Below are 25,730 nucleotides of genomic sequence, written 5' to 3'. Positions count from 1 at the left end.
ATGTTGACGTAAGTGATCAAAACTCTGTATGTCCTCTAGCTGACAATGTTCATAGGTGCAGACTCCTTGCATAGTGTCTTGAAAACCCTGTTAATACTGGGTGGCCTTAGTAGTCTAGATAGACAGGCTCAGTTGCTAAGTGTGGAAGATCTTTCAATAAGGTTGCTATTTAAGAGACAGCCCAAAGACCAGCATTCCCAAATTTTCTGAACAGTGACACGGGCTGATAAGGGTGGTGAGACACTGGACCAGGTTGCCCAGAGAAGCTCTGTATGTCCCATCACTGGAAGTGTTCAAGGTCAGGTTGGACAGGGCTTTGAGCAACCTGATCTGTGGAAAGATGTCCCTGCCCATGGCCAGGTGGTTGGACTGGGTGATCTTTAAAGGTCCCTTCCACCCAAACCATTCTGTGATTCTATGGCTGTATAATGCTGTCATTGTTTGAACAGAACCTTATGGGTTGCTTTACAGGCTGTAAAAACTGTTACTGTGGTTGAACACTTTTTAAAAAAAATGTATTAAAGGCTAAAATGCTTCTATTATAAACTGCTTATTACAGCGTGATATATGTGTACGTAAGCAAATATGAATAGTATGTAAAAGAGGTAGCCATGACCTTCTGTGCAGATGCAAAAAAAATTGATGTTTTGCTTTACTGCAAGGCCTATAAGGATGTGAATTCTAATGCAGATTTGCACACACTGCATTAAATTAATTCCTGCACAGAGGAGTAGAACAGCGTATTACTTCAAGACAATGCAAAAATACTTTTATACTTTAAGAAAACAGCACTGTTAACCATGCCTTTTATACAGTGGGAATTTCTGCGCATTGTGTATTGGTCTGCTATCTTCATTATTTAACATTTCTAACCTGGGACATCCAAAGCTTTTGTTTATGGTTTACACAAGTTCATCCATAGCTGTAAAATGTATTTTTACTGTAGTAAAAGAAAGAGACAGCAACAGATAATTGCCATCGCACTTTTCTCTTTTGAAGCAGCGTATCTAAACCCAAGTACTGTAAAGTAGGGAAGAGAGGATTTACTTCTGATGAACTGAATTATTCCATACATAGATTCTTCTGGAACATTTCAGTTATACTTTTTACTCTATATGATTTTGGGGGTAGTTCTGAGTTAACATCATATTTAAATGGTAACTTTCAAAACAGCTATGTAAATATTTAGGTTTTATGATAAAACTCATATAATTTAATTCTGGAATTATTCTATCAGTTTTTCTGACTTGCATGTATTATAAAGATCAGAATTAATTTCAAATTTGATTTAAACTAGCCTAGGTACTTTGAGATATGGAGTTACCCTATCAAAGATATGTCCACTAAAGAGTTGACATTAACACTTCTGAACTTCATTCTTTAAGAGTCACCTTATTTATAGCAAGATAAATGCACTTTCAGCTCTAATTGCACAGAGCGGCAAAAACATTCTTTGGATAGCGTAAGTAATCTAAAATATATCTTATCTGGGAAACCTCAGAGGATCTATTTATTCAAGAAGTTAGGAAAATTTAAGGGATGTATACTTACAGCCTGGATTTCAGAATATACAACTGCTGCTTGCACATTTTAGGAGGACTCTTAATTTCTTTTAATTAAATAGAATGTTTTAAACATCATAAGCTATGTTTTCACAGAGTTTGTAGGACAGATATCATGCCATGCCAGAAATATATATGAGAACTTGAAAAGTATATTCAAGAATAAAATCCAAACAGATTAATGCTTTTATGTAACTGAAAAAAAGAAAAATGCAAATAATGACAGAAGTGAAGAGTGAGTTAAGCTTTTCAGTGGTCTGTCAGCTTTAAATACAAGTTAAATTCCAAACTGTTTATAGCTTCAGAGTGTGGGGAGTTCAACAAGTGTTTTGTTTTTTTTAACCATCTTCAGGATTTTTTTTATTCATTATAAACTATCCCCTTCACTCATCCACTGTTTTTTTTTTAAATTTTTAAATGGAAATTTAACACATTTCCTAAGAAATACTTACAAAGTGCATCTTTACTGTAAGATATCTGGCTGTAAGCTAACAATCTCTTAGGATATAATCCTTTTCTAGGAGTTTATACATACAACTTGCTGTTGTTAAGGCTTTTCATCAAGAAGTCAAATGGGATCTATTCCTCCATAGGCTTCCTTGGTTAGCATATGTGAGGGAACTCACGTCTAACTGCTAGTAGATTTTACGTTGTGTAACCTTTGCAAGTATTCATTGCATGTTAACTCTTGACAGATAAAATTACTTATTCACTATTGACTTGTCTTTGAGGGATGATTTACTTTGTCACTATTTAGTCATCTTCATGCTATGTTGAGACAGCAGTCTCTCTCCAAATCATCTTGTGGCATGCAACTATTTCCCTGATACAAAGTTGTAGTTAGAGGTCTGCAGAAGGAACGTGCAGGAGAAAAGGGAAAAAGACAAATGTTGGCATGTTTTTGAATCTGCGCTTAAGACAGCAATCATTGATGTCTGCGAAGAGGAGGGTTGTACATTTGTAGCTTTTGCTTGCTCCTGTTTATTGGGCTGCTCTCCAGGACATACTAGGGGTGTGGGGAGAGAAAGGCTAAGTATTTAGCCATTTTTTCTCTCACTGTTTTTGCTCATGGGATTGTGTTATTTTGCCCCACTAAAAGAAATCACGAATCAAGAGTCACTGTGACATTGCCACTCTGTCTGGGTCACCTTCTCATATCAGCTTACGCTTTACTTAAAATATGCCTGTTAGCCCAACCTTGCATATATATATATGACTTGCAATAAAACTTTGACACATGCGTAAGTTAATGAAAGGAGCATTTTGCTTTTATTCTAGATATTTCAGCACAGTCTCTGAGTAACGTAAGATGAAGCTAAATGTATCTGGCCCCTCTGGCACTGCTTAACATGTGGAGGGTAAAAGTAGCCTTTGCCTTCTTTCCTTCCACCTATTTTCACTATGCAGAAGACTGGCCTATTATGAAGGTCAAATGAATTCTACAAATAACAATGTCGAGAGTGCTAGTTCAGGAACACGGAGCCACAAACTTTTTGTTTCATGTTGGGCAGCTCACCTTAAACCCGTATCGTAGAGTGCTTAGACTTTGCTCTTAGCATTAGACTTCGTTGCTTAACATTACAAAGACTAAGAATTTTGCAGGGTTCTTGCTCAGTATGTGAAGCTGTGAAGATAGATTAAGCTGACAGAGTCTGGACTTGATAAGTCTTGCAGAGAAGTAGGAGAGTAATAGCTAAGCTAAACCTTTTGTGGTAACCTGCCTAGGTGGTTTCCAGACAAACCGAAGTGCTCTGTGAACTGAGCTGCAAAGTATTATGGAAGTGCAAGTCCTGATTTTCCAAAGCAGATGCTTTTGAATGTGGAACTGAGCACCCTAAGTAATTCAGTAGAGCCATGACTATAGGGACTATTGAAGAGCATAAAAATCAGATGACCGGCGTCAGGAATTCCCATAGGTGAGGCAGACAACTGCATTGTTTGTGCTGTCAACAGGGAGAGTTTGGGGATTAGGCTTATGGTGTGCAAAAGTCAGTGTGCCGAGGTGGGGAATTACTGAACTTCAGATAATACTGAAGAAATGAGAGTTTCCAAGCCCCTGCCTCTTGTGAGTGGAGGCTCCCACAGAAGTGCTGGGGAAAAAAGGTGGAAGAAAGATTAAGAAACGCTGCAAAATGCTTCTTAGTGCTCCCGTCTTTGGATGTATCTGCTGAGATTTTTCCCTTTGTAAGGAAAAAGGTGCAACTGAAGGCTGGGGAGGATCACTATGAGGGTTGAATGCATAGGGTAAATTACAGTCTGGAACTAAAGGTGATAAAATCCTTGGAGCTATAAGAAGATGCAGTTAGATCCAGAGTACAGCTAGACACATTTAACCCCCTCCTCTCTACTGTCAAACCCTTACATAGGGAATGGCCCCTGGTGCCAGTAGCCAGAATGTCACAGTTCAGAGCTGGTGAGCCTTTCAGAGGCTGTTGGGATTTCCCAGATGCTTTTGAGGATCACTGAAGATGATTTTACTTCAAGATGAGAAAGTCCTGTTTAACAACCAGTTTTACAAGTCCAAAGTTCCATTGGGAGCTGTGCACGCAAAGCAACACAGATACTGAATTCTTCATTGATACTGTATTAACATTGCATGAGGAGAGATTAGGATCAGCCCTTCTTTGCTTAAATGATTTGCCTGGTACAGCCAACTGGCAGTAACTAGGTCCTTCCAGCCAGGAAACTGTACCAAACAAGACACTTGTGTTGTGAAGCCTACAATTAATGCACACATTGTGGGAAAGTTACCATTAGCTTCAGAAAAACAGTTCTTTGACACCATTGCCAAAACTGAACCTAATGACTTCAGATGGTCTGGTATCTCTGAAGTAAACCTTAATCAGATCTTCATTTGGTTCAAGCTGGGAGTGTAAATCAATGGGGTACAGAGTGATTCCAGTTACATTTCCATATTTCTTGCTTTAGAATTACACTTCCATATTTCTTGCTTTAGAATATATGGCAGTCATGCAATGAAAAAGTCCTCATTTCTTTACGTTTTCCCCCCACAAAAAGTTGTAGTACAGCTCTTTCTCCCTCTTCCCTTACCTCAATATTTTACCCACAACGTTCTTCCAGTAAGTTCTTACTAGATCCCAATACCTGCTGGGCAGCTTTGCTAAATCGCAAAAGCAAGAAAAAGCAGAAAGCAGAAAAGTTGGGGCTGCCATTGGCTTACAGAATGTTGCTGGCCTGGACATCTTCAAAAAAAGGGAAATTGATTAGCCTTACAGACACTCTTGGGGGATGCCTTTTTAGCCATATTTTGTAGAACCTGTTCAGATACTTGTGCTCGTGTAAAGGCAAAGGCTCCTGTAGCCTAGATTAGGACTAACTAGGCTAGATTTATTTGGTGTGTTACACTAGGCAGAAAACAGACATTTGTGGAGTTTTCTCTTCCCTCATCCTTTTTTTCCCCTTTACAGCCAGATGAAGTTTAATTAATTAAAAGTAAAATACAATTTAAAATATGCAAAATAACTAAAGAAGAAGCATGATACTAAGTAGAAATGAAAAATAATTTGTATTGGAATTACAAGATATTCCAAGAACATAAAAGTTGTTCATCTATTGTTTTAAATTACTTCCTAGTAAACATTTTTGGTGTGGTTGGGTTTTTTTCATCTGTCAGCTGTCACAATAATTTATCTGTAAGCATTTGCTGATTACTTCAGACTGATCAAGTATTTTTAATGGCAGTACTTTTTTTGTCCACCTGAACTGTGTAGGCAGACCCTTGCCTGGTCTAAATGACTGTATATGTTAAACCTCAAGGATTCTGCATTGATATTCCCACAGAGGAAAATTACGGGCTCCATTGAATTAAAATATTTTTTTCGATTCACTTTAATGAAGTCAGTATTTGTCAGAAAAATCCTCTGAAATAATTTTTAGATACATATTTGCAGAGAATCCTCCCTCCCTCCCTCCATATTTTTTTTCCCCTGAGCTTACTGGACACAGTGAAAAGGTGTGGGGGGCTTCTTGTTGGTAGAAAACATTGCAGTACTGCCTAGTGCATGAAGCCTTGTAGCTTCTTCTCATCCTCCACTGTACTAACCTGCTTCAGGATTCTGTCTTGTATTAAACTTTCCTTTTGTTTCAATCCTACAGTAATTCCTTGGCAATGAGTGATGTACTTTTTATTAGAGTCTGAACGTATGTATATCCACTTGATCGTTGCTTTGCATTGGGTTACAAGAGAGTATAAATGTAGCATTGGTTTAAAAAACATACCAGAGCAACTGGCTTCTCTCAGGAATAGCAGTACTAAGAGGAATTGTATAATAGTTACTAAATAACAGTAAATAAATAATAATAAGAGTAAATAAGAGTAAACAAATAACCAATATTGGTGTTGTAAGTTGCTCTTAAGTGAATGACTCTTTCCTGGCTTTTAGGAAACCACACACTGCAATATCACCCCACCTCTTTAATGTTATCAGAAATATTAGACTATATCTAGGTAGGGGAGCAGTTCCTCACAGGGAAAATGCTGAGGAGATGCCTTTACTCTGCAGGCTAATTTTAGGGAATTAGCAACAGCAAGCAAATCAAATTTCAAAATTTATCTCAATTTTGGGAGGATAAAGAAGGCAGACGGGAAACTAGAATTTTATTCCAGTGTGTGTTCAGTTTCTGTTTGAGGGCAGTTTCATTTATTTATTTGTTGTGCTTTGTGGGAAAGGGAGGATTGGACAGTGGATACATCTTCACAGGGTATTGCTGTGCTTGTAGGACAAATGCCATAGCTTTACGATGACAGCTGTTGACAAACTATTCCACACCTGTTAATTACAGGTATTACAAATAGAGAGGAATTTGGGTGTTTGCTGTCACGAGGACAATACAGATGTTTTCGTCTGTGCAAACCTCTGCAGTTTGCCTCACATCTTCGAGGACATGGTTGTTTCTGGGCCCGTTCTGCTGTCCTGAGGCCTCTGGATGAGAAGCCACCCAGCTGCCCCATTCAGTTGCTGGCTGTGGACTTTGGTTGCTCCATCAGCTGGTGCAGCAGCACTGTCGCCCACCTTCTAGTTCAGTGTGTCTGTCACTGGCTTCCGAAGGGACTGGGGGGAAAAAGCATGATATGGCACGATATTGGCAAGATATCGTCTACCCACACTGGCTAATTAAGCAGTTTTGTCTTCTCTGCCTTGAAATCAGTCCTCAAAGACAGTTTAAAACTGTGCCCAAATTAGCCTTATGTGGAAAATAGTGTGCATGTATTTTATTGGTATTTAAATATGCTTTAGGAACCTAACTTATTTTCTAATGATTTATAAATGACATTCATCTTCTTCAACAAATAAACTAGGCAATATTTCCTCTAAATAAGTTAAATTTTGGAAAACCCAAGGCATTCTGCAGAATCTTGAGTCTTGGCCTCTTTTGCCAACAGAGGAGCATTAAACAAATGTTACGTATTCTGCCTACAGCAAAAGAAATCAATCTGAGTCTTTAATTCTGAAGGCATCTGATAGTATCTGTGTTATAACCCTGGTAGGTTCACAATTAGCAGATTGCAGTGTGTTAAACATAAGGCTGGCTTTGAGTAGCCGTTTAGTGACCCCGTAGCAAATATACCTTAAGCTGTACTGCAGAAAGAATGATGATTTCTTTCTGTGATAGCTAGCACAAAACCTAAAAGCCTAGGAAGATAAGAAGAGAGATGACAGAAAACTAGGCAAAAAACTATTAAAAAGATGGTTCTTTGGAGGACAATAATGGTTCTATATAATATATATATGTCTATTTACTTAAAAGGGAATTAAAGGGACTTTGAGAAGTCATCTGGCTCATCTCCTGCTTGTTAGGATCCATTTTGTCTAACGTAATCTGTGGCAGATGTGATTTTTTTTTTCCTTTTGCGTCACTTTCTCCTTAATAATTCCGATGATGAGTCTACAAATTTAGGCAAATCAATTCCAATGCCTCACTATCTGTATCATGGCGCTTGCTAATAGGAATATTGTCTGAAATCTTATTTGCTGACATTATTGCATTTGCATCCATGAAGAGTAAAGACATATTGTTTCACTCTTTGCAATAGCCTTTTATGCGTTTGAAAGCTATTAAGATCACTCCTCTGGTCTTTGTTTCTTTGTATTAAAGATCCCTAATTTCTACAATCTTGCCACATTGACTTATAGTTTCTGTGTCTATAAATGTTCTTGTTTTTCTTCCTTGCCTCCCCTCTAGAAATCTTCATGGCTTTCCTGAAGTGCCGTGCCCAGAACTGGCTCATAAGCTACTACCTTCCTTTCTGTATTTGTGCAGCCATGTTTTCAAGTCCAAAAATAGAACTTTGATTTGTCCTTAATGTCCTCAGCGTACCATCAACAAAGTGTGGTGAGCCTAGATCTGATGGGGGTTTTTTTGAGATTTGCATATAAGTTGGGTTAGCTTCTGCTTTAGGGGGTTTTTTTAATTTTTTTTTTTTTTTTTTAATTTCTTGTCCTATTGTGGGACAAGTTGGGACAGACGGGTTACGGTGATTACCATTGTGAGAGACATCAATGCACATAGAAACAATGTAAAATTTGGTGGGCGTGTGTGTATGGAAGCCAACTTAACAAAAAGCTGTCAGTGAAGTACAGAGCCTAAGGCTTCCTTTAAAAGGCATAAATATTACTTGAGGCAGTTGATTAAAAATAAGAGCTATACATTTCAGACGGCAGACAGCTTTCCCTGTTTAAATGCCATCTAATCCAAACTGCAGATTTATCCAACCCTGATACAATTCCATCTCTTAATTTTAATTACAAGTGGGTAGGGTGTGTTCCCTGCTTGTAATGATGCTTTTGACTTGTTAGTGTGTAGGGTATGTTATCACAATGTTCTTCTAAGGTCTGGTAACTTCAACAGGCTTTTGGACCTGAATACAAGAAGCCAATTACGTGTTTGCTTAACTTCTACAGTGTTACTTTAAAGCTGTCCCCTCTTAATCAGAGTCCTAATTACTAAAATGGTGTGAGCTCATACATGTATGAGAGCTTAGTCCTGTCTGTTGACCATTAAGTATATTATATTTATGCATGCATGCAGCTGTAGTTAACTGGAAAACATTAGCCCACATGGTACTCGAAATCATCCGGGCTTTTGGAGAATTAAGATGCCTTTGTTCAATAACAACGAAGAAGCTTAATGCACAGGTTCTGTGCATAAGCCTGTGCCCTTTGGGTGGCTAGTCACTGTGGTGTTTGTACCGCTTAACTGGGTGGCAGAGATACACGCTGGTGCTCTTTGGCATTGAAGGCTTCACCTTAGACCCTGACCGGTCAGATGCTGTTTCAGCCTTCTGCTGAATGAATGCTCCTGAAAACTTGTCTCCTGTTTTTCTCATTCATGTATTAGCATCATGACTCCATTTCTTACCATGTCACGTGCATGCTCAACTTATGCTTTTGCCTAATGAGGGCAAAAATCCATGTGAATTCAATAGCCGGAACAACTGACCAACTTTTGTTACAGTTCCGGTGCTCTGTTCTGAAAGGGAGGTCGGACAAATATTTGCATTCAAATTGTGTTATAACTTCCGATAGATTTTCTTTTCAGGTTATTAACCAGCAGATTGGTTGTGTCTCATGAGCATTTTTGGCTCATCTGTTACCTGGAAGAGAACAGAAAACTATTTCCTCCAACTTCTTTCACCAAACCGCATTACTTGTTTGTTTGTTTGTCCTTAAATTCAAGTTTGCTTAATTTTGCAATGCACTAATTGCAGGGGTCCGTAGCATCTTCACACAAAGGAAGAAGAGCCACCTTGCCACAATCTTCAGTGCTAGATTCTGGATCAGGTGTGGAGAATCCAGCAAGGGTAGGTGTTAGGGCAGGGAGGATGAGGGGGGCATATGGCTAATGGAGAAAGAGAGAAGAAAAAGGTATCAGTGCTTCATATATCATGTAGATTATTCCTATGGAGTCTAACCAGTGGTTGTGTTTAATCACTTAAAACCTCAAAACCTTGGCAGAAGAAACCTTTGCACTTACAAGGCAAGACACTCAAAAGTCAGACAGTAGGATGCAGCAGTTAGAGTACATTTTCATGCTTCTTTTTCCATGTTTAATATTTAGTTTTGCACTACGGTTGCAGAGCACATTTTCAAGATAAGATAAAAGATCCTCTTTTTTAAGTACCCCATATCCATTGAGGACTTGAAATAAATGGTACATACCTCTTTTGGAAATCTAGTCCTAAGTAAGAGCTGTAATGTTTAAGACACTTGCAAAAAATGAGTCCTTGTGTCTTTAGAGCAGAATGACGTTCTGGCGGAGAGTTGGTTGCCTCAGCAGATGGGCCTGGTGCCTGTTTGAATACCCCACATCTCTCATCTGGCTTCCAGTGGCCACTGTGGAGGAGTACGCATCTCCCATAGGCTCTATCTCTGATGTGCCAGCCTATACAAACATCTTGGATGCCCTTGGGCATCTGAAATGGTACTACTCATCACATTCTATTATTATTATTTTATTTCCTTTCACCGCTGTGGTACAGACTGTAGTCCTAACACCAAGCCATTTAGATACAAGGACCATGCATCTCATATAGGAAGCAAAAGCATGCAGTTCTGTCAGTCAGCGCCACCTTTATCAGCCACACCCTTCCAGTTACATTAGCCTCCTCCACCCTGAAACAGGTAGGTTGGGTGACAGCGTTCCCAGGCCCCAGTTTGGAAGGAGTATCAGGGTGTGGCTTCGCTGCTGGTTGAAGGCAGCCTGCCTGTAGGCTGGTACTGGCAGGGCAGAGCAGCCCAGCGCTGGCACGGGGGCCCCAGCGGCACTACTGATCCTGCAGGCAGCTGGAAAGCCGGCCGGCAAAACAAAAAAATACCTTTTCGGCTGGATCAGCAAACTCGTCTTGCTGACTGTGTGGCTGCATGGTTGTTAGTGCTGGCACAGAGTGACCGAGGAGTGTGTGTGTGTGTGTGTCGGTGTGTGCACACGTGCTTGTGTGCTGGGTGGGGGAAAGGTGGTGCCAGTGGGGGCCAGGAGCAGGGGGACTGTGGCTCACAGTTTAAATGAATCAAACTGCACCCTGGACTGGGTGACAGCACGAGATGATTTAAGCTTTATCTCAGAGGGGCATGTGTTGCAATTAGAAATATATCCAGCTGACATTAATTGCTGTTTTGATTATTTCTCAAGGTCAGATACAGGGTTTTCTCTGTGCCATTACTTTACCTGAAAGCGGAGTTGCACTATTCTACAGTGAGTATATATAACTGGAATATATATTTGAACCCACATCCTGCAGTATGCTTATCGGAACGTAAAATTGAGAGAAAAAGGCATAGGTTTTAATTCTTCTGGTCTGTGATTATTTTCATATGGATTAAAAAACCTAGAACAAATGACCTTCTTAATGTGTTGAGGAGGATGATAAAATTCAGGGCGCTTAAATCAGGACCTCACCCTCCACATCACAGAGCCTAATCACAAAAAAATAATGTTGGGTATGGTATCATAATTCCCTTTAGGTCCAGGAATTTTATGTTTATTCCCTACCTAATAAGCCAGCTTTAACAGAAGGTATGGGTAATGCCTCTTTGTGCTTTCTGTGTTCCCACTAGCCTTTCTGCAGTTTTTAGAGGGTTTTTTTTGCAGTGTGGGCGGAATGTGGGTCGAATTATCTCCAGTTCATGTGGGTACTGAAACTCTGAGCTTATGTTCATAAATGGGGAAGATCTTGTTGCAAAGCTGGTTACAAGAAAGATAAGTAGCGTGCCCCATTGGCTAAATTTTTGGATGACAGGTAGTAGCCAATGCTGTTTGTCTTCCACTCAGTGGTGTTGGTTGGGTGTATGTGAAACACACATGACAAAGCAGGACAGTTGGGCAGCTACTGAGTGGCTCCCAAGCTTTGTCTGCCTTCTGCGTGAATGGCAGCAGACAGCGTTACCACCTACCCAGTTGTACGTCTGGGTGCCTTACAGAGGCACCGGTGTATAGACACGTAAGCAATGTCGCAGTCCAAAATGAAACTGGAGGCTTTGTAGGTGTGGGAACAGGAGTCTTCTGGATTGCTCACATTGATTCAAGTGACATGTATGTCCCTGTCACCTATTTCTAAAGTGTCTCTAAATCTCATCTCTGGTTTCTGTTAGATGCTTTGCCATGGATTTGGCAAGCAGCTTTAAACAAATAATTTTTGTTTGTTTGTTTGTGGGGGGTAGAGAACAGTCATAGAGAGGACCTTGCTAAAACCATGGTATCTAGATGAGCCCTTTATGTCTTCTGGACAGTTATGCTGTAAATCCACTCAGTAGCTTGCCTTCTAGGTCTGTTTCTGTTAATTCAAATGCACCTCTCTTGCTTCCTTTCCTGTTCAAGTCTGCAGTGCCATTGTGTATTCTGCTTAAACCATACAGTCTAATGATTTAATTCTCACTCCTTTTTTTCTTTTTAGATAAGCTTAAGAGTCCTCCCCTTCAGCCTTATAACACATATGTAGATATGAAATTGTGTACTTGCTCTGATGTAGCCTTTTATGTCATTCATATTGTAAAACAAGGGTTAGATTTTGGGGGTGGGAAGGGAGAAAAAAACCCATGAATATGACCTGTGATTTTAATGAGCAGAGTTTTGCCAAGTGGCAATTAGTATTCCTCAGTCTTTGTGCTAATTAGGAACTTCTTAGTGTCCTCTAAGAAAAATGTTTTTTGCCAAGCTAGCAGATTTTCAGACAGGTGAGCTACTTCTAGCTTTGTCTTTGCCAGGTGCATTTTTGGTAGTGTTTTTCCTAATTGCTGTTCCATTCTCTTTGAGGCTCTGATGTTATCCATGTTCTTAGACTGCCCAAATCACTGGTCTGATCTGTATGGAGCTTCTCTACAGTTTTGTGCTGGAGAAAAATTATGGAAGCTGAAATAATCACTCAAAGCAAAAGCTGTTGTTCTGAAACTAAGTAAGGGAAGAGGGGAAGCATAGTCTTGTTTTGCTAAGCGAAATTCTTTACTGAGCCTCCTTTCAAAATACAAGCATAAAAAATCCCATGGGGCTGTGGTTATCCTTGACCCATTGAGGACCATCATGCTACATGAACTGTGGTAGCTGGCCCCAAGGGTTCAGAGCTGAAACTTTTTTTGTCTCTCCACACAGTGGGAATGAAAGTTTTCAGGAAGAGTGTTGATCAAAACTCTTTTTTCAAAGTTTCGCAGGAAGAGGTATCAGCATCCTTAGACTGAAAACACCTGATGGTCCTAGTTAAATTTATGTGTATCTTTTAGGGCTTTCTCATTACTGAGACAAAAAGGTGTTTCATGTTAACTCTGTGAAATGGCTTATTGGCTTTTGAGGGTTTAGTAATTTTACACTGAAAGTGTCTTAAAACCAATTTTTGCTCACTTCACCTCCTTCTTCAAAAGGAAAATAAGGAAGAATTCAGAATCTAATAGTTCAGCTGATCTGAAGTGAAAACGCAAGCCAATGGTCAGGACTTCATTTTTCCTCCAGTTTGGAGATGAGGCTTTCAATATGTCTAGTTCTCATAGTGTCAGAAAATATTTTCCATCTAGCCTAATTTGAGATTCTAGTCCTCTTAATCCCATATTACACATAACTTCTTTAAAAAGTCTACAGTTTAGCCAGGACATAGGAAAAAATCTAGAAAGAGCCATGTTCATGGGTGCATAATGTTGTTTGTACTTGTGGTCTGAATCACTCGTAAATTAGTATGTATGTGAGTTGTGTGTACTCACCAGGATCCAGAGCAAACCTATGGATCAGAGCATTTTTCTTAGGATGATCTTATTTGGGCTAATCAACTACAATGGGCCTTAGCAAGTGGTGCAGATGGCATTCGGTTGCTGAGCCAACTGAATGGTTTATAGGGTGGTATATACAAGTTTAAACTAGTTGTAATTGTTCTAGCACCAACACAAAGCTGTGCTAGGAGAACCATTATGAGTAGTTTGCCAAACCCTTCAGCTGACCGATCTCCCTTGCTGCTTCAGCAAGATATATATAAATGCTTGAAACAGCACTAAGTGGTAGGATTAGTAAAATGGTGTAAACTGTAGTGCTCAACATGTTCTCTGACTACTTTGTAATAAGAGAAAAAAAAACCCCAAACCCTGAATAAGCAAGCTTTCTGATCACTTGTTCCTCCTCTTCAAATTAGTCTTGCATTTAGTGGTCACATATGGAAAAGTTAGCTAGGATCTAACATTGTAGTCATGTCAAAAGGGAAGCTGTCTTGGCCACTTCACTGGGACAATTCATTACTTTCAATCAAATCAAGCGCTGACATGAAATGGAGTCTTGGTATCTTTGTCCTTCTATGATGTAGTAACATGAGGTCATCAAAGATTACCAGAAGTGTCATCTCTCTCCTCTAGATTCAGGGAAGTGCTGCCTAAGTTAGAGCTGGGGAAGAGGCCTTGAATAGACCTGGAAGGGAAATGGAGCTTGCCATCTCACACTGAAATTTATAGCTAGATGTTGGCTAACTCTTTCCAAGATACCTCCCTGACCTTTCTGAGAATAGCTTTCTGAAAGAGCCAAAGAGAAGAATCTTTAGATTTCCTTTTACTTATTGCCTACTTCTACTGAGCTCGAAAGCATGAGTAATGGAAAAATATTCAAACCTTAACTGTGGTGACACAGTATGAATGGCTTATGGCCAAACACTGTAAAAAAACAAGGTCACATTAAGTTAATAAAGAGCCTCTAGGTGCTGTTTATCTTCTGCTTGTGTTTATGTAAAGAGGGTCCCCAGTTACTATCAGCCAAAAAAAAATCCCTGAGCCAGTAAGTCCCAAAGTTGGAATCCTTCCCCTCTTTGATGCTGCAAAATGATAAATGCAACTGAGGTTACACGGCTAGAAATGATCGTGAAATTGCCTACAGAAGGGGAGGTCTGGCACTTTTCTGTGGGTTTGTGAGCAGAAGATGTTGGTGATTTCCTCTGTAGGCTTCCTCCCTTCTTCTTCTTCTGTCATAGGGGAAGATCTTCCCCGCTGTTATTAAGAAACTTGTGGAGTCATTCCACTCCACAGTGCACCTATATGATGTGTGATTCCTTGTCACTTTTCTTTCTGGGTATTAAAACTGGATCTGCCCACCTGACTCAGAAGACTGAACTTTCAAGTCCAAGTCGGTTCATCTGTTTATCACACATCACTCCATTTCCCAAGTCCCGTATTTGACTGACAGCTCAGCTCTGAGACTCTATTCAGCTCCACAGTTTCAATCATTGTCAAAACTGCCAAATGAAGGTCTCGCCTTCCAAATAGTGAGGAGTTACTTCTTTAACTCCCATTACTAGCTTTGTCTCTGATTTACTAGTCCAGTGGCACACTACTGAACCTCCTTTTGTTCTGTGAAGGGAATCTGAAGAAACCAGCTTGTGTGTGTTTTTAATTACATGTTTGTTCAGCCCTGTGAGGATGTCAGGAGCTGTGAACAGTAAATGCCAAGTGATTGCCAGGAAGAAAGCCGCTGACTGCAGTGCATCGTAGACAGAACCCTTCTGTGTAACTGCCACTGCCTTGCCATGCACATACTGACGATATCTGATTTTGATTATAGTCTCTCCTCTGATGATAGTGCTGTCTCGGGTTCTCCTGGAGACAAGGTCTTGGTCAAGTGAAAACATAAGCAATAGCGTAGTCAAGGACAAAGTCAGTCTCCCCCAGATTCCAGTCTATTGACTCTTCTTTCTTCCTCATTTGGAGTGAACTGAAAGGCTAACGATCCTCCTTTAAATGAGCATAACTTGCTGTATTATGTTAGTCTAGACAAAGGAAATCAAATTAATTAGCAGAAAGACTGCAAATGTGCTGTGTAGGAGGACCTGTCATTAGAGTACCTCATCCAGGCTCCTGTGGCTTTGTGTGTATTCAGAATGATAGCTCTGGTCTTCCTCTCAGCAGAAGAGAAATAGAATAATACTAGGCTTCAATTAGAGACAGAACTATAATTCAGTCATGGGCAAGGAGAGGGGGAGGTGAGTAGGAAGACGGCTGCTCTGCAAAGCCGAAGTCATAAAACATAAAATCCCAGTTTATGCATGGCAACAGATCCTTCTATGATTGAATTACAGCCTTCATATTCAATAATGGGCCAAGTCTGTAAACCAGAATACAGACAGAACAAATATTTACATTCTTTGGGCAATGACAGAGGGAGAATCACTGAGCAGACCATGAATCAAAGCCACAAGAACATAGATGTGGGACAGCCACGTGTTGCCATCAGTGTGAAGTGGGAGGGATGCAGTAAGTTTCCAGTATTTGGATGTGAAATTTCCTGTAGTACAGGTCATCCTGCAGCATTTCACTGAAAATTCATCTTTTAGTTCAGTGACACATACTGCCACTAACAGTGAGTAAACTGTAGTTTGTCCATTCATTCTGTGTGCTATACATTTTCAAGTATATCTAGAAAGTGATATTGAAATATTTAGGTATTTAGCAATGTTTATGTTGATATTGCATATCTAATTACAATTTTATTTGTATTCCTGACTTTATAGCACCTCGTTAGTTCTGAACTTTTGACAGTTGTTGAGCATCAGCTGCTATGATTTATTTTGGTCCAGCTGACAGCTATGACAGTCATAAACATTACTGTCAGTTTGGAAATATCAATAGACATGTAGTGAAATATGAAAATTCCTTTTGTTATCTTACAAAACAGCTTGAAAATAAGGGTCAGAATAGTTCCAAACTGAAGAACTTGCATCAAGATATCAACTGATGCATGTACTAGGGTAGCCAAGAAGCCATATAACTCTGAAGGTTTTGAACTCCAAATGTCATCTTTGTTTATAGGCCTGCAAATGCACATATACAAACAACCACCAGAGCATGCGGTTGCTGTGCTTCTCAGCCCTCACAGGTTTAAATTGCATCTCAGTTGCATAGCTGAATTTTCTCATATGAGACCTTGAGTGAACAGGCTTCCTTTCAGAGCAAAGCCCACAGCTGAGTTAAACATCTGAAACAAAAGTAATTAAAGGGGGATTCTGATGGACCATTAGTTAATCCACAAAAAGTAACTGCAAAAGTAAGCCAAGCAGAAGCCTGGTGTTCTTAGAGAAAGAAGAAAACATCTTGTAACTCTCCAAGTAAGTTTGTGAACAAAAGGGGATACAAAATATTACAGGATCAACCCAAGGGTAATACCATGCGTGGTGTGCAGCAGTGACTCTACTGCCTGGCTTCCATCTACACGTAGTGCAAATAAGTTTTTTAGCTGTTGGGCCAGCTTACACCCTGAGCAAGAGAATGTATTAAAAACGTTGAGGTGACCCACTGTTGTTTCAAGGTGTCTTGTATTACACGTGAACATTAGAGCTCATGAACTCTGATTTTCTATGGGTGTGTTTGGTGTGCCAGTCCACCACAGTAACCCTAAACGTCCTCTTTACTACTCACACCTCCAGTGGTACCAAACGGTGATATCCTTGACTTATCCCCCCCTTCCCCTTCCCTGAAATGCTTTTCATGCCTTCCTGTATACCCTAGGAGAAAACACACTTAGTGTAATGCAATAGGAGTTTCAAAACTGCCTTGCTGTCCAACTTGTTTGAAATTTGGTCACTGGATTAAAAAATGTAATTGCAAGGAACTATCAGATGTGTAACTGCATGTTGCTTATTAACCAAAGAAAAGACAAAGAAGGATGAGAGGATTCCCTAGGTTTAGCCTCACTGAGGAGAAAAAAATGCTTTTCTGTGAAACTAATCATTCTGGTAGGGCGCTTAGTTACATGTTTGCATGGCATAGACCTGGTTGTGGCTAACAGGCTGAGTGGGCTCAGTACTTGTTTTATTTGCTCATTAGTATAGTTCTTCTGCACTCTGTCCCCAGAACTGCTGTAAGTTTTAGTCAGGAGGACTGATGCTTTGTCAGGCAAATTTAAGCAGAAATAAATGTAAATGAAAAACTCTTGAAGCAATAAATCTATGCAATTTTTAGGACAACTTTATGAAAATACAGCTGCAATGGTTCTTGCAAGTGGCATATTGAAAAATAGTGGGATAGATAGCTGAAATTTTGTGTGTATGGGAATTTGCATACTACCTAATAGAAAGACTAGCCTGTAGGATATTGAGATAAGAGCAATTGTTATTTGAACCATCTGTGTTCCAGCTCTATAAATAGGATATTGGCTTACAAAAATTCATAATATAAAGACTAGACCATCAATAACATTTTAAATTTTCCAACACGAACATGACTACTTAAGAGTCATAATGTAGGAACTAAGGATAGCGTCTTGAATATAGAGCCTGAAAGAATACAAGTATCTGAATCTACCAGAAAATCTGGAAAATTTAAAAGTTACTTCTCTGTTGATTAATCTAGTGTTTCTCGTATACAAGATTACATGCCACCTATTGATTTTTGGAAGTAATTGCATTTTTCTGAGCATTAAGCAAGCAGACATTCTTTTGAGCGCTATTATGATGCTTTAATGTACAGGCCTCAGTTTTCTTCTAGAACAGATCTCATCCAAATGCCCTCTTCTGGAAATGGTGCAAGTACAGTAATGCATGTATATTGAAGACTAATGGTCTTCTCCCTTATTGTGAGCTAGAAAATGAGCCGTGTGCTCTGGAAATAGTGTATTGTTTGAAGCTACAAAGCAGTAAAGCTCCTAACTTCATCTATGTTCTATCAAAACTCAGGGAAACTATACTGGAAATTTTCATACAGAACCATTTTCATATACAAAAGTATAATGTTTTTAAAGAAAAGCTTGCTTAAGGGTAACAAATCTGGATTGATCAGCAAAAAGAAGAGCATTGGTGCCACGCAGTGCAATTGAAAGACTTTGGAAACGGTCCATTCTCAGTTAATTTCTGACCTCCAGTAACTCACTTCCCCTCTGTGCTCAGTTCTGGTCCCACCATATGTTGCTTACCAAGTTAGTCTACAAACATTTGAAGTTGTGTTGCTTAGTCAGGCACTGGTCTTGGATGAGATTTCTATGTTCTGTTGTAATGCAAACAACAAAAATATAATGGAGACTACTCATTGCAAAATAGTCTTTTGTAGTATCGATTCTCCAGTGAGGAAGCAATGAAATGAGCTATTGTATTTAAATGCTGAACTTTCCCCATTCTTGTGTTGACTGTCCTCCTTTCCAACAGGCTGAGGGATGATCACAAATGAAGACATTTGCTCAAGCCACCGCTTCCCTTCTGATTTAGTTTTTAGTTTCCCAAGGGCAGAAGTCTGCTGTTTTCTCCTGAATGAAACGCTGCCAAATGGGAGTGTACCAGCTGCCTTCTGCACAGAAGAATAAAGTTAAATGTAGGCTATTACTGCTTGCTGGACAAAATGTTCATGTGCAAACAGAACTGACTTGCCTATTTGGGGCTCTTTATCTCATGCTGAAAAGCTGAGGAACACCGAGAACGACAACAAGTATCTTTTCGACCTGGTTCGCTCTTGCAAAGAGACATTTTTTAGATTCATAGGAGAACTAACTTTCAGTCCTTTCCAGAAAACTGTTCTTGTATCCAAGGAGTTTTCTTTTATTTATTCGTCCCACCCCCTGACTGTAGCATTCTCCAAAACCAGGTTGGGAGAAAGAAAATCAACCTCATGGACGGCAAGCAGAAATCTGGTTTTATTTTGTGGGTTTTTCCCTCCTCCCACTCCCCCTTTTTTCCCCAGTGTTGCATGTGCTGCCAGTACTGATGACTACCCAGACACTTCTGAGTAGGACATCTCACTCTGCTTGGGACAATTCACATGTGCTCACCAGGCAGACATTTGTCTGTGGTTGGCTCTAAAACCACAAGTTCCTGAAGCTGAAATTGCAACAAAATTCAGGAGTTTTAATCATAACAATATTCCAAAAAGCTTTTGTCCAGTTACCTGTTAGTATTCAATTGGAGTTCTGTGTATTCACATTCCCTTAAAAATGGCATTGCTGCATTACCAGAGCTACTGCAGGATGACTTAACTTTTACATTTCTTGCAGCTTTTCTTCCTCCTCTTTATTTTACTTTTCCTGTGTCAAAATGATAAATGCTGACACAGTTGTGGAATCAAATCTTTGCTACTGATAAGTACAGAGCAGTATGAAGTTGATAGTGTCTTGCTTCACTGTATTGCCTGGCTAGCATTTAGCCTTAAAAAAAAACCAACCAACTTGGACCATGCTTTCCTTCACTGTTTTCTTATAGTTGGGTGATTGCCTTAGTAATTGCATTTATTATATGTGTATGTGTTTTTTTGAGAAGTGTTGGTATTTATCATGGATATAAGTGTTAGTGAATGTATCTCATCTCCAAGAAAACTACCAGAGCTCGCTTCACCAATACTTCCCCCCCTCCTCCCCCCCCAGTCTTCTGGAACTCTAGTTCATATCTTGGATATAATAGATTAAAACTGATGTCTCAGCTAATGAAATCTTCAATGACTCTCCTCACAAAATCCTTGTCCTGGCTTTGAAAAATGAGAAACTTCTCTCAATTCCTCCAATACTAATACTACTTTAAAAAAAAATAAAGTGAAACACAGGTTTAGAAGCTATGTAAGATAGGAAAGATTCAGCCTGTGGAGCGCCTAATACCATAGGTCAGTAATACAATATTTAAATCAATATACTTCCTGGCAGGATGTCAGTGCAAAGAGGAGCATTGGAGTAATGTGATCTCTTAACTCTGATGAAGTGAGCAGCTGCATTCTAACCTGTTTCAAATGAGCTTGTTTGAAATTCCTGAAGAAGGAATGGTTCAATGGTTATAAACATGAATTTCTGGAGGCAGTAAAGGTAGATAAGAAAGATAGAGGACAAAACATGAAGGAAAAACCCATCATTCGAGCTGGTTGGGTTTAGTGCCAAGGGTGAGTTTACCCTCAAGTTTTCTTCATAATTGCTCCTGTCCTGGAGCACATAATCTGACACATTATACATTGCTGAATATGATGGGAGTAATTGGTTGAGTCCTTGATTCCTCTTGTATTTTTGTGCATGGACCAGGAATTCTTCTAAACTACCAGCCTCTTCAGAAAAAAATCAAGATAAAGCTCTTGGTTGTAGAAAATTTATAGTGAGAGCTGAGATTAATCTGAAGCAACATCCTCTGAGTTGCTTTCAACTAGTTTTATCTTAGCATAGACTATCCCCACCAGTGTCTTTGTTCTATGTACTTTGGTTTTGTCTATGATGTACTCTATTTTTCAATATTTTAAATTCAGTGTCTTCAGGAACTGTCTTGACAAGGAGAACTTCTAAGTTCTGGCATTATGGGGGAAGTGCTGTGCTCTTCCGAGGAACGTGGGCTGGCATCAGTGAAACCCAACCTCACACTTTCCCTTTCAAAAACAGAACAAGAGCCTGGATGGGACAGTATGGTTCCTGAGGCATCCAGCCTGCAGGCAGACCCTTTCTCTTTTGTGGTGTTCCCTGTGGGCATGCTTGGGCCTCGCTGGGGGAGAGGTGTTGGTGCGAGGGAGAGAGAAGGATGGATCTCCTTGGTGGGAGGGAGAGGGAAGGATGGAGAGGAGGAAGGATCTCCATCCAAGCCAGCCAGTGAGGGTACAAGGAGTTTATTAAGTCTGAACAAAATGTTTTCTCCCTCTACCACCTACTGCTAGGGCTGTGACGCAATGAAATAGCTTTCTCTCAAATCGCTATAGAAGGTTCTTAGAGGGCAAGAATGGAAAAAATTCTGCTTGTAATGGCATTAATTATTGCTTTTTAAACAATTATTCCCTTTGGTGTTGCGTGCAGTGGTTTTAAAAAGTGATGCTTAGTATTCCTAGTACATGGTAACTCTTTTTTACTGCTAAAATGCAGTGATTTTGTATCTGAATATCTGAATAACACATTCTAGCAGTAGTACTGGGTTTTCTGAGTTGTTTTGTTTAAGTTTGGTGTCCCCCCTGCCTCCAACATGTTTTGTTGTTGTGGCTGGCCTCAGTCTTGGCAATTTAATCATGAGAATCTATTAATGATGGAATGATTTACTAAAGGCCCATGGCTCTACAAAAAGAAAGATATAGTACAGTGTTCAGCTATTGCTGACGTTGTTGAGAAACAGGAGCAATAGTTTCCAAAGGATACTTAAAAGGGAGAAGTTAGCACCAAATGCCTCCCTTGCACAAAGATGCCTGATTTGTATAGTCTTTATTTGAACATTGTACCATTAGAATCATGCCTAACCATTAATAAATTAAATAAATAGCATTTTTGGCTTCCTGGTAGAGAATCTGATATTTCCTGGCTTCCCGCATCTGTTGCTAAAGCCAAGTTTTAGTTCTTTGAAAAGTTATTGCCTGGCTTGTCTTCAAGGAACACTTCGTGTGTCCCATCTTAAATGCTGAGAACTGACCATGTACACCGTGTTCTTACATTAATATACATACGTCTGGTTTATACAGATCCTTTTTTGACTAGGTCTAGTACGAAAGTAAGCAGGGAGTAGAAAATTTTTTGGTAACAGGGATTCCAACCATCAGCTGAATAGCTGATCCCAAAGGAGAGCTGTTGTGTCTCTGAAGTTTGCAGGATGGAAACTGTAGAAGAGTGATGCAGGTGGTCAAATATGACCATGCGTGTACCATGCCACAGAACCATACCTGATTTAACCTAGCTTATAATTCGTGCTGTTTGCTGGTGGTTGAAGAGACACCATTTTCAAGGCAAACTCTTCAGCTGTTAATTAAATTCAAAATTTTCAAAAAGTAAAGTATCTGAATTTGTTTATCATCTTCCCAGTCATTGGCTGTCATGGTGCTTTTGATGGGTGTAGGATGGGGTTACAGTGCTAAATCTTCCACATGTTTTTACAGGCTGAATCCATCCTGTGACTAAGCTAAACAGGTAGGATCTCAAGTTCCGTGGTAAGACAGGTTTTGCAGATTTTTTTTTTTTTAAACCATTGGCTGTGGCTTTTTTTCTGAACCCCTCCCAGGAAGACCTGGTGAAGAGGAGATGATTGTGTGACATATCTGTATTAGAGAGTTGGATGCTTCCAGGAATGCTGATAATGCTGAGTGCTTTGTAGGTGTTGCATGCTAAAACAAACAAATGGGTCTCACACCTGCTGATTTCCTGAGCAGCCAACGTGAAATATCACAGCGATCTTCCAGTTACATCCCGCTCTTTCTGTCCACCTGCAACCCTGAGGTAGGCTGATCTACAAAACTGGAATTCCTAGTCAGAAACTGCATCCTAAGCTTAGAAACTGGTCACGCCTTTGAAAACCAGAGGAAACAGTGGAGCACAGAAGGGCACTCAGCACAGATAGGCACTGCCAGTACCTCCTGCCCTGTCTTTCAGACCATAGCACCCACTTCTGCATTGGGGACTTCTCAAAAAACAGATGCACTTGAATTCTGAGGTCAAATCCAATACTCCAGTTCCCAGAGAAGTGCCCTAACCACAAAACTATAGGCTATTTCGGGGGTTACACTGCTGCCTGTCCTGCTCCGGAGCTGGATTGCTTTCAAGAATGCGTGAGTTATAGGGCCAGAAGGTCGGTATGCAAGAGGGAGCCTGCCTTGGTAGATATTTTATGTTACACAGTAATTGGATACAAACAAGAAATAAAGCTAAGGGCAGACACAGTGATCCTGGGTCTTCCCCTCCTAGCTGAGTGCCCTGACCTCTCTGCATTACAGAGCTGGATCTTGGCGTTCTTACCTCCTTGGCCAAGGATTTTTTACACTCCTGGGTACCTGATAGCCCAGCTCCAGCATGACAGGTTTGATGACTTTATGAACTCGTACTTGATGCTGATTTCCTTATCTCAGAGAGATAAAAACTTAGCATGTGAAATGTAAATGCAGCTAGGCCTTGTTTGGTGTCTAGTCTAAGGTTATTTTCTGCACCAGCTCACGCACTGGAAGAAGGGGGTGGGGGACACTGGCAGCAGCTGGCAATGACGCTTGAAGAAGCTGAAAACTGTCACACTAGAGCTTCCACCAGCTCTGTCATGTGGACCCCCCCCAGTGCAGCAGGAATGGTGGGCCCAGGCTGGCATTTGTGCAAGTTTTAGAGGCGTTGGTCTCTTGAAGCAGTCCTTGCTTGCCTGGTCTCAGCCACATGCTGTTCAATTCTGTGACATCCAAGTAGGACAGAACTGCCCCGTTCTTGCCAGAAGCCAGATTCTTCTCCAGTATGTTTTGTGTTTCTTCTCATCCCGCTCTGTCTGCAGGCAGAGAGCATTCACCATGTTGTTTTGCATTCAGACTGAGTTTACCAAAATGTTCTGTTTATCTGCGAATACTGAGGTTTCTCTTCTCTTTGCATGTGAGCACTGAAAATATATGTAGTCCTTGGCATGTTGCTGGCACCAGGTGACCTTGTTTGCACCCTTACTTGCTTGAATAGGGGGTTTGTGTGCCAGGGCTTAGAAAGGGGTGATTTGCAGGCTACTATGGGGCAACCCTGTGATTAGAAATTCCACGATCTGACAGGATGCACATTTGACCTGCTAGTGTAAAATAGATTATTATTCTATTATGTAAACATTTTAAGGTACAGGTTTGATAAAGATCAATGACAGAAATAGGTGGTGCGTTCCTACCTGTCTGTAGAAGTACTTGCTGACATGTACTGCAGCATTTGGTTTATAACCTTACAATAGTGGCTTTGATTAATAATGCTTTATTAGTTATAAACATAGACTTACTGTATAAATCCTACTTACTCTGTTGAATGGCTCTCCAAGCCTACATAAAACTATTTCAGTAATTAGAAAGCTACTATAATGTTTCTCTATATTGTAGACTTTGACTTGTTAGTTGTCTGTCAGCTTTCCTGAATTCCTACTTGACCCCACCCTTGACACGAAAGGGAAATGGTTTCAACTTGCATTTTGTGATGAGAAGGGGTGGGTGTGGTAAGACTGGGTTTCCCAAAGAAAAGAGGAAAGGGTGAGGGAAAGAGTGCGTCTCTCCTTCTGATGTGCCTCTGGACCTGTACCGACCTCTTCCCCACCAGGATCAGAGAAACGAGACTGGAGAGGTGATATCCCTGCTGAAAAGGACCAAACTCCCTCCCTGAAGGACGGTAGAGTTATCACAATTGCTTTGCGGGCTTGCCTTTCAAGAGAAGAGTAAGAGTCTGCCTGAGGAGTGTTGGCATAAGGCATCTTGTGGAGAGCTCACCTCTGCCTTTTTCTAGAAGGTGTAGGCTTGTAACTCCTGGGGTTTTTCCTCCCCTTTCTATATAAAACACAAAGCAGTGGGGATCAGTTGTTTTATCTACTACTGAAATGCAGCCATCAGTGCAGAATAACATGAGAACAGATTGAAAGAAAGCGTGGAACACTATATTCAACTGAAACTAATTACCTGATTAGGTTTTGGCCTGGCTGTGTGGGTTGACATCCAATGGTCTTGGCAACAATATCTGCGAGCAAAGCCAAGTCTAGTCTTGCTTCATTTAAAGACTCTGGACAAAACTTCTGGACTTGTGTGCTGAATGCTAAGCAGTGTGAAAATAGGCCACTGATTTAAAGTACCCATGGCTACAATGGGTGTCAGTGGGCAGCTGGCATGGTTGCAGATGAATGAGCGTATTTGGGTTTTAGAAATACTGGTTTCCATTTAAAGGTGGTTCTGTTTCAAGCACACAATCTGTTGAAGTTTAACTCTGCATTAGAACATCCTCCATTCACAGAGGAGGACGTTCTTTCCTTTCCTTTCAGCACTTCTGTCCTCGTGTTGGCTGGGATAGAGTTAATTTTCTTCCTAGTAGCTTGTATAGTGCTGTGTTTTGGATTTAGTATGAGAATAATGTTGATAACACACCGATGTTTTAGTTGTTGCTAAGGACTTTTCAGCTTCTCATGCTCTACCAACTGAGAAGGCTGGAGATGCACAAGAAGCTGGGAGGGGGCACAGCCAGGACAACTGACCCCAGCTGACCAAAGGGATATTCCATACCATATGACGCCATGGTCAGTATAGAAACTAGGGGAAAGCTGGCTGGGGGGGGCCACGCTTGGGGACTGGCTAGGCATCGGTTGGCGGGTGGTGAGCAACTGCATCGTGCATCACTTGCTTTGTATATTCTTTTATGATTATTATTATTATTACTACTATTTTATTTTATTTCAATTATTAAACTGTTAGTATCTCAATGCACGAGTTTTTTTCACTTTTACTCTTCCGATTCTCTCCCCCATCCCACTGGGGTGGGAGGGCGGGGGGTAAGCGAGCAGATGTGTGGTGCTCAGTTGCTGGCTGG

The 25,730-nt window shown here is 40.4% G+C and overlaps 1 protein-coding gene across 4 annotated transcripts in view; it reads left to right on the top strand.

Moving 5' to 3' along the window:
• GREM2 (gremlin 2, DAN family BMP antagonist) overlaps positions 1-25,730 on the top strand; it is a 40,450-nt gene that overhangs the window by 10,073 nt on the left and 4,647 nt on the right. The window contains exon 1 of one of the 4 annotated variants that reach the window (XM_072856456.1): positions 10,713-10,775. The exons of the other annotated variants lie outside the window; for them this stretch is intronic. The gene's annotated coding sequence lies outside the window, so the exon portion shown is untranslated. Of the gene's footprint in view, positions 1-10,712; positions 10,776-25,730 lie in introns of those variants that run through there. 4 annotated transcript variants of the gene reach the window in all.

This window comes from Ciconia boyciana, chromosome 3 (genome assembly GCF_034638445.1).
Source record: "Ciconia boyciana chromosome 3, ASM3463844v1, whole genome shotgun sequence".
In the NCBI taxonomy this organism is placed as follows: Eukaryota; Metazoa; Chordata; class Aves; order Ciconiiformes; family Ciconiidae; genus Ciconia; species Ciconia boyciana.
This window is presented reverse-complemented; position numbering and strand designations above follow the sequence as displayed.